The following is a 13,602-nucleotide window of genomic DNA, read 5'->3' on the forward strand; positions in this document are numbered from 1 at the left end:
TTCCGCAGCTAAGATAGTGCTTGCTTTGCTGCTGCTCTGCATTTACACCACGACACTGTGTGGAAATGTTTTTATTGTGGACTTGGTGTCTGCTGATGCTCAACTTCACTCGCCTATGTACTTCTTCCTGGGCAATTTATCGTTCATGGAAAGCTGGTACACCTCCACGACTTCCCCGACACAGATCCGAGGCATTTTGTATGGGGCCAGCATGTTTCCCTTCTCGGAGTGTATTGCACAATTGCATGCATTTGGTTGGCTGCCAACTATGGAGTGTTTCCTGCTAATACTGATGGCCTTCGATAGATATGTTGCCATATGTTTTCCTTTGCATTATTCAACAATCATAGACCTCAGCCTGTGTCTTAGGATGGTGTCCTGCACGTGGCTGATAACTTTAATGCCTCCGTCAGTCACTGCCTTTTTACTGTGCAAACTGCAGTTTTCCCCTTACAACAAGATAGGCCATTTCTTCTGTGAATGTACTCCTCTTCTGATGGGAGTCTGCTCGGATACCGCCATGATTGAAATGGAAGCTTTTATGGTGGCCTTTACCATAATGGCCATTCCATTTCTGTTAATCATTGTATCCTATGTGTTTGCCATCTCTGCTATCTTGCAAATCCCCTCTGCCACTGGGAGACATAGGGCTTTTTCCACTTGCAGTTCTCACCTCGCTGTGGTCGGCACATTACTTTGGAACATTGATTACAATGTACGTGGTACCGCCAACAGGCCACACTCGCACTTTAAATAAAGTTTTATCCTTGCTCTACACTGTGGCTAACCACGTGTTTAATCCCATTATCTATACTCTGAGGAACAAGGAAATCAATACAGCCTTCAGGAAAGTCTGCTGCCAAGAATGTCAAAAAGTGAATGCTGAGTGTCATTGTATCACTGTTATTGTTTATCACACACGAGTGGAGTACTGCTATTGAGCGTTAAACTTGCTCTACAAAGTGTAATGTGCTCTTTATTATCTTTGTTGAGTGTGGAGAGGGATCGGGAATCACAAGAAGTGACACCTGAATGAATAATAATGCCCAACCTCTCCCTCAACAAAGTTAATAGCTAGCATTGTACTCTTTGTGCATCTGCATATACTGGTGTATGCCATTTCATTTTTAGGGCTGTTTTACCATGCTATCGCGTTTTCAAAAACGTAATACATAATATAAGTACATAAATGACCACAAAATTATTCAAACTGAGGTTTTAGCAAAGGCGCACTATCCGCTCGCCCTTCTTGGTGCGATATAGTAATCTGATTAAATTTGATAAAATTCTTGAAAGTAAACTAGATACGTTAATTATTATAGAAGAAAGCAAAACACTTAATCTCAGTGTGAAATGCAAACCAGTCTCAAATGCAAACCACAATCGTAATCAAAGATGAAACTCAAGAAGGTGACAGTGTCGCGAATAAGTTCATGGTTGCTTAGAGCGTATCAATGTTTTTCAACCAAAACACCAAAGATGACTGTGGGTCAAAATTCAGAAGTCAAAAACTCTTCTTTATTTTCTTGTTTTTTTCAAAGCAACGTCATGGTGTCCCAATGCATTTCGGTGTGAACACCTTCATCAGGGGAATGCTGTAAAGGTATACATGTATATATACATCAGTGTTTGTACGGATATCAACTAAGAAGCTGCAGAACAGATCAAGTGAACAAAGCATATATTGTATTCCATATATGGCATTGTTAGAACATTAACATCCAGTATTGGCCAGCCAATATTGTATCCACAAATGGAGCAAACAAACGATATTTGTTGGATGGAACAATTCGTAACATAAACGAGGCTCATACAATATGAAATGTAAAAACCAATGTGCGTCTCCGTATCCAAAATAGTGGGAGTGCTTGGTGGGGGGTCACCGAAAACCAAATAGGCGAAAATAAAGTGAGCGTCCTAACGGAGAGTGATCGTCTGAGTAAGCACCAATGTTCCCCATTCTCCTTTAAAATAACGGTGAACACTAAATTCAATGTGAGGGAGGACTCACCTCCCGACGTCTCTGTGCGCTTAGAAATATCGAACACGGGTAAATTGGCCGTGCTGCAAAAATCATGGAAGAAGAGAAGCCTTTTAACTAATTAAACCGGACGCTTGTAGTGCACAGAAAGGTCATAGACATGGTGTGTGAGGGCAAAACTTAAGATTCCACTTACTTAACCACTGTGTGTGATGCTTCTACATCATGAACCACTCGGCACAGAAGTTTGTGATGGCATTACAAAGTAAGCATCTGTGTGAGTAACGTATAAAACGATATAATTAGTGTAAGGTTTGTCGGCACTCATTCTAAGCGGGACAATAGTCTAATGGGTCAGTCCTTACAGCAATTGAGTTACCTGCGTGTTCGCTGTAGTTCAAAGTCTCAACGGGGTTCTGTGTTCCAACAGCTTGGGAAGGTGGATGTACGAGCGCCGTGCCGGTGTAAATTTCAAAAGACCGCGGACCACGTGACCTATGTAATGTACGTGACTCTAAGCTTAACATAGAAAGGGGACTAACGTAAACACCAAGGTGAATAGAGTGAATGAATCAGGAGTCCGTTGCTATCGCTACGTGCTGGGAAAAAGGAATAAAAACATTACAATGCATCTGTAAATCAAACAAGTAGATGGACTATACAACAAGCAAAACGTAACCATTTAGCCGTTTTATGCCGAAAAAACGGGTTTTAAACAAGAGCCTGTATCAAAAAACGGACACAATATGGTATGCACAAGTACACTGTTAGTTGAGGTAAAGGAAAGAAAAGAAAAAGAAAAAGAAAAACATATGATAATAAACAGTTTGCTCCATAATTAGCAACTAAAGGTGTATATGAATATATTAACAATATATCAACAGTATGCAACCACATTTCATCACAGAAAGTGAATAAGTTCAATTTTGTCATTCAGACCACAGGGAATCAGGGTTTTCAAAAAACGTATCCAAAAAGTCTCTCTTTGAGCCAAATGTCTATTCGGATCAACATACATAAATAAAATTTTGGTCAGCTTGCTACAGACATTGGTCAAACTGTCATTCACATTTTGCTTCCGCCCGCCAGAGCATAAGCATATGGCAACAGGTCAGTTCACTTTTCTGATTGGCTGTCTGTGCTGTGAGTGATTTCACAAAGACTTTGCTTAGTGCCCACATACACCTACAATGAGTCCCTTTCTCTTCATGTCAAAGCTGGTTCAAAATGTGTTTTCATTATTTTATTTTTGGGATGGAGATTGATTTCACAACATCTCTTCCATATGATATTGCACACATTTCATCCTTTCATCCTGGTTTCTGTTAAATATATTTGGTTTAGACAGGCACACTTGAAAAAATGCCATGGCATAAACCATACATTCATATGTGAAGACTATAATATACCGCTCATTACTTTAAGAATGTGGGTTATTACTTTGAAAGGACGTGATAATAAGTCCACAACCTTCCATCTACTGGGAACCAAGTACCCCCTTGTACCATTTGACTCTCTCACGCTAGCAGTACACAAGTCTGCAGGCATGCAATAAACAACTCCCAATTGTAAAGTTCAGACAGGGATTTTACTTACTAAAAAGGAACAGTGTTTTAATACGCACATACTACTCAATACTACTCATGAATTTACAAATATATTTGTGTAGGCAGTGGAAATATTTATGTTACAGCCTCCTAACAGTTCAGACACAAGTGAGTCCTGAATTCTACAACCAGAATACACTCACATAGGCTAAACACATATAATGGGCATAGTCATGACAGGTAGGCCTACTAGTTTTGTCAGTGTGTCTCAGATTATAACAGCAGACATTTATAATTCAAAACTAGTGCAGCACTACTAAAATCATTTTGGATGGTACTGTCTTACAATGGCATTCAGTAAGGCCTGTTATGACTCACTTTTAACCCTATAATTGGCAATAAAGTATTTCAAAACAATTCAATGTCCTTCAATAGAATGTATAATGATTGACTGTTAATTTCGTACCTGACATTGCAACCTTTTCATGTCCTTGGTTTGATATATAATTTGTATGTCAATGTTGTGATTGTTGTTTAAAGATTACAATCTCAACACAAGATTTGCAAAAGTCTTTCTTCTGTTTTTAACATGCTGCAACTGCAATCGTAGGACCAAACACCAGGAGGCAACTCACTCTAAAGTTTCATAGCAAAAGTCCTAGTTTCAGGGATGTTTGAAACTGAAATCAACTTTTTCCAAGGTCATCCATGAATCTCCTTGTGAGACTGAGGGTGACATATGGGAAACTCTTCGCAATGGGTTGCTCTTCCTGAAAGCCCTCAAAGACTTTTTAAAACATTGATGGGTCATATTGGGACACCATAAAGAACCAATATGCACATTCTTGTGTCTCAGAGGATTCTGGGGTGCTTCTTTAGCTCAACTTTTCATTTTTCTTAAATGCAGGGTCTCTCTTCATCTTTCATAGTGCACCTGCATGTGTGACTTTCCAAGGCTGTGCAAGGAGTTTTCTCCCACATGTCCTGCCAAATCCTGCTACTGGCACCTCTATTGTGTGCCGGCATGCATTCGAGGTTGTTGTGATGGAGCAGGGTTTTTACTCTAAAACCGAATACCTGTTTCATTTTCGCATGTTCTAACTAAAAGTACTACTGATTAATTATTAATGATTAAAAGTTTGTCGAATGTTGTCTAATCAACCTTATTAACAAGAGAATTACACGTGGGAATGCTATTGCATGGCTACAATAATAAGTGAACTAAGTTGGTGAGCAAACTGACAGAAATCGATGTTGCTTATGTGATGTTATTATATTTGCGCTTATAATTAATATGCATTAAAGGCTTTTTAATGTCGCAAATGGCTTGATAAATACACACACATAAGGGTATTAGCAGGAGAATAACACTGTATAATCATTTCTATGCAGTAATTCTGTTTTATGTCTATTTTGCTTAAAGTTGTCCATTGTGGGCTGCCATAAAATGGCCACCACCCGCAGCCTGCATTGGAGTTGCTGGAAATTTACAAAAAGGCTTCGCTCTGCCTGTGACCTTGCACCTCCGATGAATGAAAAGCCATAAGCATGATGACAAGTCTGGGACATCTGCCAAAAGCCCCTGAAAGACGGAAAAGTTGATACGAACTCAATGTGAACCCACTTTTGAAACAAATTCACCTAGTAGAGACATCCGTAAAAGTAGCGAATTAGTCATGGACGTTCAATTCTGCTATTCATTATTTGGGACAATCTATGTGTGAGAACATCTCGCAGAATATCGAAAAAGTACCAAGATGACATTATTTCCGCCATTCATCCGTTCTGAATAAGAAATGTAACTTTTTAGAATGTAAATTTTAGTATAAATAATAGTAGACTAGAGAGGTCTAGCGCCACTTCTTCCCGAGCTGATGATGCGAGGTCCCTATGCTGACGGAGAGGACGATGACTCTACATGACGACAGAAGACTCTAATTCTTCTACAGAGGACCGGTTCTGACTTAGCATCTGACATTTAGACAGAATAGGTAAATATGAGAGAAATGAATTTGCATTTAATTGGCTTTTCTTGAAATTTTAGATAAATGAACAATCTGTTTGAATTACTGTCTCGGGTGATTATTTCTGGTCATGTTTATTGATTTTATTGTGTATTCTTTGAAATGTATTTTGCTAGATCCACAAGCAACTAGCTGGTCGCATTGACCTCAAAGTACAGGCAGATTAAGATAGAGTTCATATGAAAGGTGTTTCCCCTTTACAGGGCACGGATATAGTGATTTAGGGTGAATGTTGGTGTTATGGGCCCCACCAGCGTGTGATGTGTGTATGCGTGTGTGACTGTGAAATCATTCCGTCCGTGGAAGTAGAGGGGATTCGGAAGCTCTGATCTGCACCAGTTTCTTGGTAGCAGAATGATGGTTAGCTATTGTCTTGATCTGGCAAAATTGCGTGTATATATAGGCTTGTTGATTATTGATTGATATTTGTACTAACACTATATGTTGAAGTCGTGTTGAGTTCTATGTATTGTGAACGGCTTCTGGGATGTAGGGAGTCGGTGACAGTTCCATAGTAGAGCAGAGGGAGTGTTGCTCTCGGAAAAAGGCGGGATTGTTGGCCCTGTATGCAGACAGGGGAAAACGTGTGACAATTGAAGTTGCGCATCGCATTGTCTGGGTTCGATAAGGTAGCATCGCCGTGTGTTACCATTAGAAACGTATTTTCTGTGTGAGAGAAGTGTATATGATAGCGAAGGTTATCTGTGAAACTCTGGTCTTAAGTCCCAGGGATCCGTAAGGCATTCCGTTAAAGCTTACCGCTGGAGAAGTAATAGGTATTCTCGGAGCTTGTTAGAAGGACAGGGCAGAGGTAAGCGCTGCTTTGTTAACGGGTGATATAATTCTGTAGTAGGACAGACTGTTCGCTGTTCTCGGGAAAGACAGAATTCTGTGTGAATGTACTACATTTTCTGGTGTGTAAGAGCATGAATGAGAAGGCATTCTGGTTAATTGTGAAACTCTTAGGAACATTCCGGAGGGAAACAGTTAATGGGTGCTTGTTAGAAGGGTAAAGTAGAGGGATGTGCTACTTTATCAACGGAAGTAACGATTCTGTAGTAGGGCAGAGGTAAGCGCTGCTCTCGGGAAAGGCAGAATTCTCGTGGGAAAGGTCTTTTGCTGTTCTATGGCTAGCGAAGCAGACAATGGAGATGTTTGTATGTTGTAACTAACAGACTCGTAGAAGTTGAAACAAAGTCTACCAAGTAGTTTTGTAAAGGAGGGGTAGACACGAGAGACAGGAGACAGGAGCAGAAGCGACTGCAGCGGCTGCTGACGTCAGGGAGACCGCGCTGTGATTGGACAGTGGGTTAGAACAGAGGAAGCGCAGAGATTGGTGTGCTAGTGTACGCCGCGCTAGGATTGGGAGACATACAGGGTGACGTAGACGCTCCAGGATTGGTGCGTTGGTGTGAGTCGCGCTGCAATTGGACAAAAGATCGTACAGCTGGAAAAAGAGTAAACAACTAGTGGAAAATAAGAAAGATGTATTACCATGCTGAGGAAAAGAAGAAAAAATCCTTGTTTAGTAAGGTTAAAACCTGGTTTGACAAGGATAAAGACATAGTGACAAGGGAAGGACAGTTATTGCCCCCGATAAGAACCCCGGCATCCTTCATAGTTGCGAAGTATGGGTATCATACCTGTATTTGGTTAGATAACTGGGTGAAATACACTAAAGACGATGGAGTATTAGCGTTCCCAGAACATGGTTCATTTAATCTGGCCATACTGAGGAACTTACGAGAGCAGATGATGAATCTAGAGCCTCTGCCTAGGCCGACGCAGTTTGAGGCATTAACGGAATGGGAAGATGAAATGCATGAACGAGAAAAGCAGAGGGGTGGGGGTAGCTACAGATACATGTTTGGGCGAAAGTATGATCGTGAAACCCATCATGACCGGATGAGAAGGTGGCGAGATGCCAGTATGACCGAGAGATTATATCCTGTAAGAACGGCAGAGGAATCAGGAGGGAGAAAGTGTACAGAGAAAGAACATAATGTAGAAACCAGAAGATATGGGGCAAATGAGTCTGATGATGATGTCTTAGAGGACATGCTCTACAAAAGACCACCCCCGTATAGACGAGAACCGGAGGTAGGAATAGCAGTTACCCCAATGAGAAACACCCTGCGGATTATAAAGACAGAGGCTACAGCCCCTGAGTTGAAAAGCAGTTGTTCTCTGGCGGAAAGAGAAAGAGAGAGAGATAGAGAGAGAGAAAGAGAGAGAGAGAGAGAAAGAGAGTGAGAAAGAGAAAGAGAGAGAGAAAGAGAGATAGAAAGAGAGAGAGAATGAACTTGAGGATGAAAAGACCAGAGAATTAGCAAAAACTACCTTTGAACTGACAGAGAAAATCAGAGAATTAACAAAAAATCTTGAGGCAGTTACAGTGCCTGTGACAATAGGCCCGGTTATGCCAATTTTTGACAAGCAGAGGACGGGTGAAAATGGATTAACGGTACCATATGTGGGCAATAGATTGATTGTTCCTCCGGAGCAGGTAGAAATGAGAGCAGGAGAAACTCAGTGGAGAGCAGGAGAAAATCAGTGGAGACATACCGTATGTGGAGGGGAAATGAGTGTGCAGACTAACTCAAGTTTGAATTCTGGATGTATGGAAGGGAACAGAGGATGAATTTTGGAACCGCAAAGGGTGACAGAACCAGGGGGTGCGGAAAAATCTGTGATAACTGCTGAGGATTTGAATGATTGGCTGAAAACGTTACAGAAAAAGGAGAAAGAGTCCCAGGGAATTGATGTAGCTAGGCTACGTATGGAAATGGAAGAATTGATAGTAGGAACTATACCTACAGAAACACTGAAGAATTATCAGGAAGGGGAGATCCTCTTCTTATGTAAAAGCATCACATGGAGAGCAAAGAACATACACGACAGGTTGAAAGGAATAGCCAGTGAAGTGGGAATTGACATGGATAAGGTGAAAGCTTTACAGAAGTCATACCGAGTGGATTTTCCAGACAAGGATATTGAGAATCTGAACAATGCAGGCCGAACAGGACAGATTAAGGAAATGATTGCCTTGTTGAAGAAATGGGGAGATGTAGAAAGATGGAAAGACAGATGGTATCGAAAGCAAGAGGACAGGGCAGATAGAACTTACTCAGCATTTCCTCTGACAGAAAAAGAGAAGGCAGTGACAGCTTACCCTATGAGAGAGATTCCAGGAGGTGGGTACGTACATGTCCCATGGACCAGACAGGATATTTTATCATTTACGAATGATTTCCCTCGACTAAGGGAAAAGCCTGTTGAGTGGTACAGACAAGTCGACAGATTTGTGAAGCTGTCAAATGTACTGTGGATTGACCTAAATAGTCTGTTTGATATAATTGTACCAGCAGACCTGTGGGCAGAATGTAAAATAGTCATAGACTGGCCCACTAAGGAATACCCGAGAGATCAAAAAACAGGAGCTCCAGACCCGGTGGGAATGAAGAAGTACGAGCAGGTTATGGCCTTTTTGAAAAATAAAGTACCCCCCAAGGAGACAGACTGGGTTAAAATAGACCGAACACATCAGGAATTGAAAGAATCAGTCCATGCTTACTATGAAAGACTGATACTAGCTTTTAAGCAGTTCAGTGGAGATGAACATCTGGGTGATAAGGATCTAAGTCATTTTGTGTATAGATTTGTGTACAGTTTGCGGCCTGAAATCAGTGAAATGATACAGCAGCACACCGTGGACTGGCAGAGTAAGAAGATTGATGAGATTTTGAGACATGCAAAATACTTCAGTGATGAGATTGAGGCAAAGCAGAGAAAATTAAAAGAAAAGGCAATGTGGGCACAGGTGAAAGTTGCAGAAAGACAGGAAGCTCAGCTGGTTGAACAGGCAAATAACCCAGGAAATAAACCTAGGTTTGGTCCAGGAAAAGGAAAAGGGAATATAGAAGAGGCAAAGAAAAAGTTCCCCTGCCACAACTGTGGAAAATTGGGGCACTGGAAATCCGAGTGTAAGAATCCACCGTCCACTAACGATGATAATTCATCATTGAATTCGCAGGTGCAGAGTGAGGGGTGTGGTCAGCATCGGCAACAGCAGAAGGCTGATAAGCAGCAGAATCAGGTGCCAAAACCACCCTTGCCACAGAGAAAAGGATCCCAGAAGTACAGCCAAGAATCGGGGTTCTACGATGAAGAGCAGGTAATCAAACCAAAACGCGCAAGCGCTGTATCTCAGTACTGGCTGAAAAATGAGGGAAGTGACTCTGAGGGAGACTTCTGATGGTGCCGAAGAGAGGAGGAGGAGTGCGTACTTGGCGCAACTCTAGAAATAGACCAGGCAGGACCTTTTGTAGATGGGAAAATTAATGGTGAAGGTATCACTTTCCTAGTTGATACAGGGGCCACGAGATCAACTGTCAGGTCAGCTGATATAAAGAATCTTCCTCTCTCGGATGAAACGATCCAAGTGGTTGGTGTATCCAATACACAGATCAAAACACTACTTACTGAACTAGGGTTAGAATAGGGAAATTTTCAGACATGCACCGATTCGTGGTGTGTGACACAAGTCCTGTGAACTTGCTAGGCAGGGATCTGCTGTGCAAAATGAATTGCACTATTTTCTGCACTCCAGATGGTATAACCTTTGAGACACCTGATGAGGATGTGCTATATAGAATGACCATGGATAACAGAGAATGTGAGGCTTTGGGAACATATGCAATATTTAATCCTGATGCATTACCCCCAGAGTTGAAACAGACAGTAAAAGCAGCAGTTTGGGATTTTACTGGAGAAGATGTGGGTCTGATGAGAAATGTAGATCCAGTAAAGATTACTGTAAAAGAGTGGTTTACCCAAACATACCGCAATACAGATTGACACCTGAAATAATTGAAGGAATAACACCCTTAATTGAGAAGATGATCCAGCAAGGGGTGTTGAGAGAAATATTGAGCAGCCGATGTAATTCACCGATAATGGGACTGAAGAAACCTAATGGAAAGTTCAGAATAGTACAGGATTTGAGAAAAATTAACAAGATTGTTGTGTCATGTTGTCCTATTGTGCCAAATCCATCAGTGATTTTGTATCAAATTCCCCATGATGCAGAATGGTACACGGTAATTGAATTGTGTCATGCTTTCTTTTCAATCCCATTGCATCATGACAGCCAGCCGATATTTTCTTTTAGATTCGGAGAACGGATTTTGGCATGGTGCCGAATTCCACAGGGGTATACAGAGAGCCCCTCAATATTTAATCAATTGCTAAAGAAATCTCTGGAAAGTCTGACAATGCCTGAAAATTCAGTCTTGGTCCAATATATTGATGATCTACTTGTGGCATCAAAAACACGAGAAGCTTGTGAAGTAGACACCATTGCATTTCTGAATCACTTGGCAGATGGAGGATTGAAGGTATCTCCAGCCAAATTGCAGTTCTGTAAGAAAGAAGTCCAGTATCTGGGACACAATATTGAGAAAGGCCTGAGAAAAGTGACTATTGACAGAATCAAAATCATTAGGGGAATGAGAGCCCCAATGACACAAAGGGAATTGAGAATGTTCCTGGGAATGGTGGGTTACTGTCGTCAGTGGATAAGTAACTTTTCCCTGATTGCCAAACCATTGATCAAATTGACCAAAAGTGAGGTAAAAGACCCATTGGAACTAAACCCAGAAGAAATGGCTGCATTCAGAGAGTTAAAAGACAGACTTTGTGAAGCTCCTGCCCTAGGAATGCCTGATTATGAAAAGGAATTTGAGCTGTACTGTAGTGAGAGAAATGGATGTGCACTTTCAGTGTTGATCCAGAAACATGGATGTCTGAGGAGGCCAATTGCCTATTTCTCAGCAACTCTTGACCCAGTAGCTGTGGGTTTGCCAGGTTGCCTGAAAGCAGTAGCTGCTACCTGCAAAAGTCTGGAACAAAGTGAGGAGATCATAATGGGATACCCTGTACGGGTATTCGTACCTCATGATGTGGCAATCCTTTTAACAAGGAGCCGGACACAGTTCATGTCTCATAGTCGGCTGACTAAATATGAGAAAGTCATTCTTGGTGCAACCAATGTAAGTCTGGAGAGATGTGTGAATGTGAATCCAGCGACACTGTTACCTGATGCTGAATGTGTGGGAGTGAGAAATGATGTTGATCATGATTGCCTGGATGTACTTGATTACTGCACAAAACCAAGGCCAGACATAAGAGATCTGCCGCTGCCTGAAAGTGATCATGTGTTGTTTGTGGATGGATCTTGTCTGAGAACAGAGGAAGGAGCGTTGAGTGCTGCATATGCTGTGTGCAAATTCTCGGAGGTTGTGGAAGCATCACCTTTGAAAGGAGTTAAATCTGCTCAGGTGGCAGAATTGGTGGCATTGACAAAAGCATGCAAGATTGGGAGAAGTGTGAGAGTGACTGTGATGACTGACAGCCAGTATGGCTTCGGAGTTGTCCATGATTTTGGCCAGCTATGGCTACAAAGAGGTTTCCTGACCTCAAGTGGAACTCCCATAAAGAATGCTGAAGTGGTTGGAAAACTGCTAGAGGCGATACAGCTGCCTAAAGAACTAGCAGTTGTAAAATGTGCTGCTCATGGTCATGGTGACGATTTTGTAACAGTTGGTAACAAGTTTGCCAATGACATAGCACAATATTGTGCAAGGAATAATCACTCAATTAACAGGAGCAAAGAACGGGAAATGTCTGCTTGTTCATTAATGTTTACTAATGAAGTGGGGACATGTGAAGAAGTAAAACAGCTGCAGGATGAGGCAGAAGATGATGAAATGAGAGATTGGGTGAAGGCAGGTTGTGCACCTAGAGAAAAAGATCATGTGTGGGTCTATAGGGATGGAAGACCAGTCATGCCGAACAGCATGCTATCAACAATGGCAAGGATGTATCATGGCCAAGGACACCTGGGGAGGGATGCTATGATAAGCGCATTTAAGCAAACCTGGTACAGTCCAAAGTTTAGACTGATAGCAGAAAGCCTCAGCCAGAGATGTCTGATATGTCAGCAATTCAATCCTGGAAAGAAAACAGTAGTGAGCCTTGGAACAATAGGCAGGGAGGGAGGACCCTTCACAAGAATGCAGATAGATTTCATTGAAATGCCCCCAGTCAACAGGTTGAGGTATGTCCTGGTGGTGGTCTTTTTGTTCTCAAGGTGGGTGGAGGCGTACCCAACAAGAAGAAATGATGGGATAACAGTGGCCAAATTACTGTTAAGAGAATTCATCCCAAGGTACGGGTTCCCAGTAACCATTGAATCAGACAGAGGAGAACATTTTTATAATGAAATCATGGGTCTAATTTGTGAAGCATTGAGTGTACAGCAGAAGTTGCATTGTGCCTACCGACCCGAGGCCTCTGGGGTTGTTGAGCAGATGAACGGTACTATCAAAAACAGAATTGGCAAAATGTGCTTAGCCACAGGAATTAAATGGCCCGATGTCTTGCCTCTAGTCTTGATGACCATTAGGTCTACTCCAGACAGAACAACAGGTTTGAGTCCACATGAAATTATCATGGGACGTGCTATGAGGCATGCATATGTACCAGTGAACAAGCTGATGACTATAACTGATGACATGATTTTGGATTACTGCAAAGGCCTGGCTGACGCAGTTCATTCTGTGTTTCACCAGGTTGGAGAAGACGCCACCACACTTGAAAAGAAACCAGCCCATAATCTGAGCCCAGGGGACTGGGTAAGGATAAAAGTCCACAGAAGAAGGAATTGCCTGGTTCCAAGGTGGGGAAGGCCAAGACAAGTCATCTTGACTACAACAACAGCTGTGAAGTGCGCTGGTGTGAAGAATTGGATACATGCAAGCCACACACTGAGAGTTCCAAATCCAAGAGATGGTACTGGAAAAGAATACTTTGAAGAATCAGACTCCAGTGATGATGCAGACAGTGAGGCAGTAAGAAGGAAAAAGAATCCTGAAAGTGGGGAAAGTGAGTCGAGAGAAATTTTCATCCCACCAGAGGAGGTTCTGAAGAGAACAGTGCAAACTGCAGAAGCAAGTTCAGACTCAGAAGATTTGCCTGAGGTTCCAATTGA

At 41.9% G+C, this 13,602-nt stretch overlaps 1 long non-coding RNA gene across 2 annotated transcripts in view; it reads left to right on the forward strand.

The window, feature by feature from the left end:
- The window catches only part of LOC146870888 (uncharacterized), a 49,384-nt gene extending 39,677 nt beyond the window's left edge, over positions 1-9,707 (forward strand). Inside the window, exon 3 of one of the 2 annotated variants that reach the window (XR_014959475.1) lies at positions 9,586-9,707. This is a non-coding gene — a long non-coding RNA (uncharacterized LOC146870888). Of the gene's footprint in view, positions 1-4,951; positions 5,147-9,585 lie in introns of those variants that run through there. The other variant, XR_014959474.1, reaches the window with a different exon arrangement.
- The last annotated feature ends 3,895 nt before the right edge of the window (positions 9,708-13,602 follow it).

Source organism: Triturus cristatus, chromosome 1_1 (assembly GCF_964204655.1).
Source record: "Triturus cristatus chromosome 1_1, aTriCri1.1, whole genome shotgun sequence".
Taxonomy (NCBI): Eukaryota; Metazoa; Chordata; class Amphibia; order Caudata; family Salamandridae; genus Triturus; species Triturus cristatus.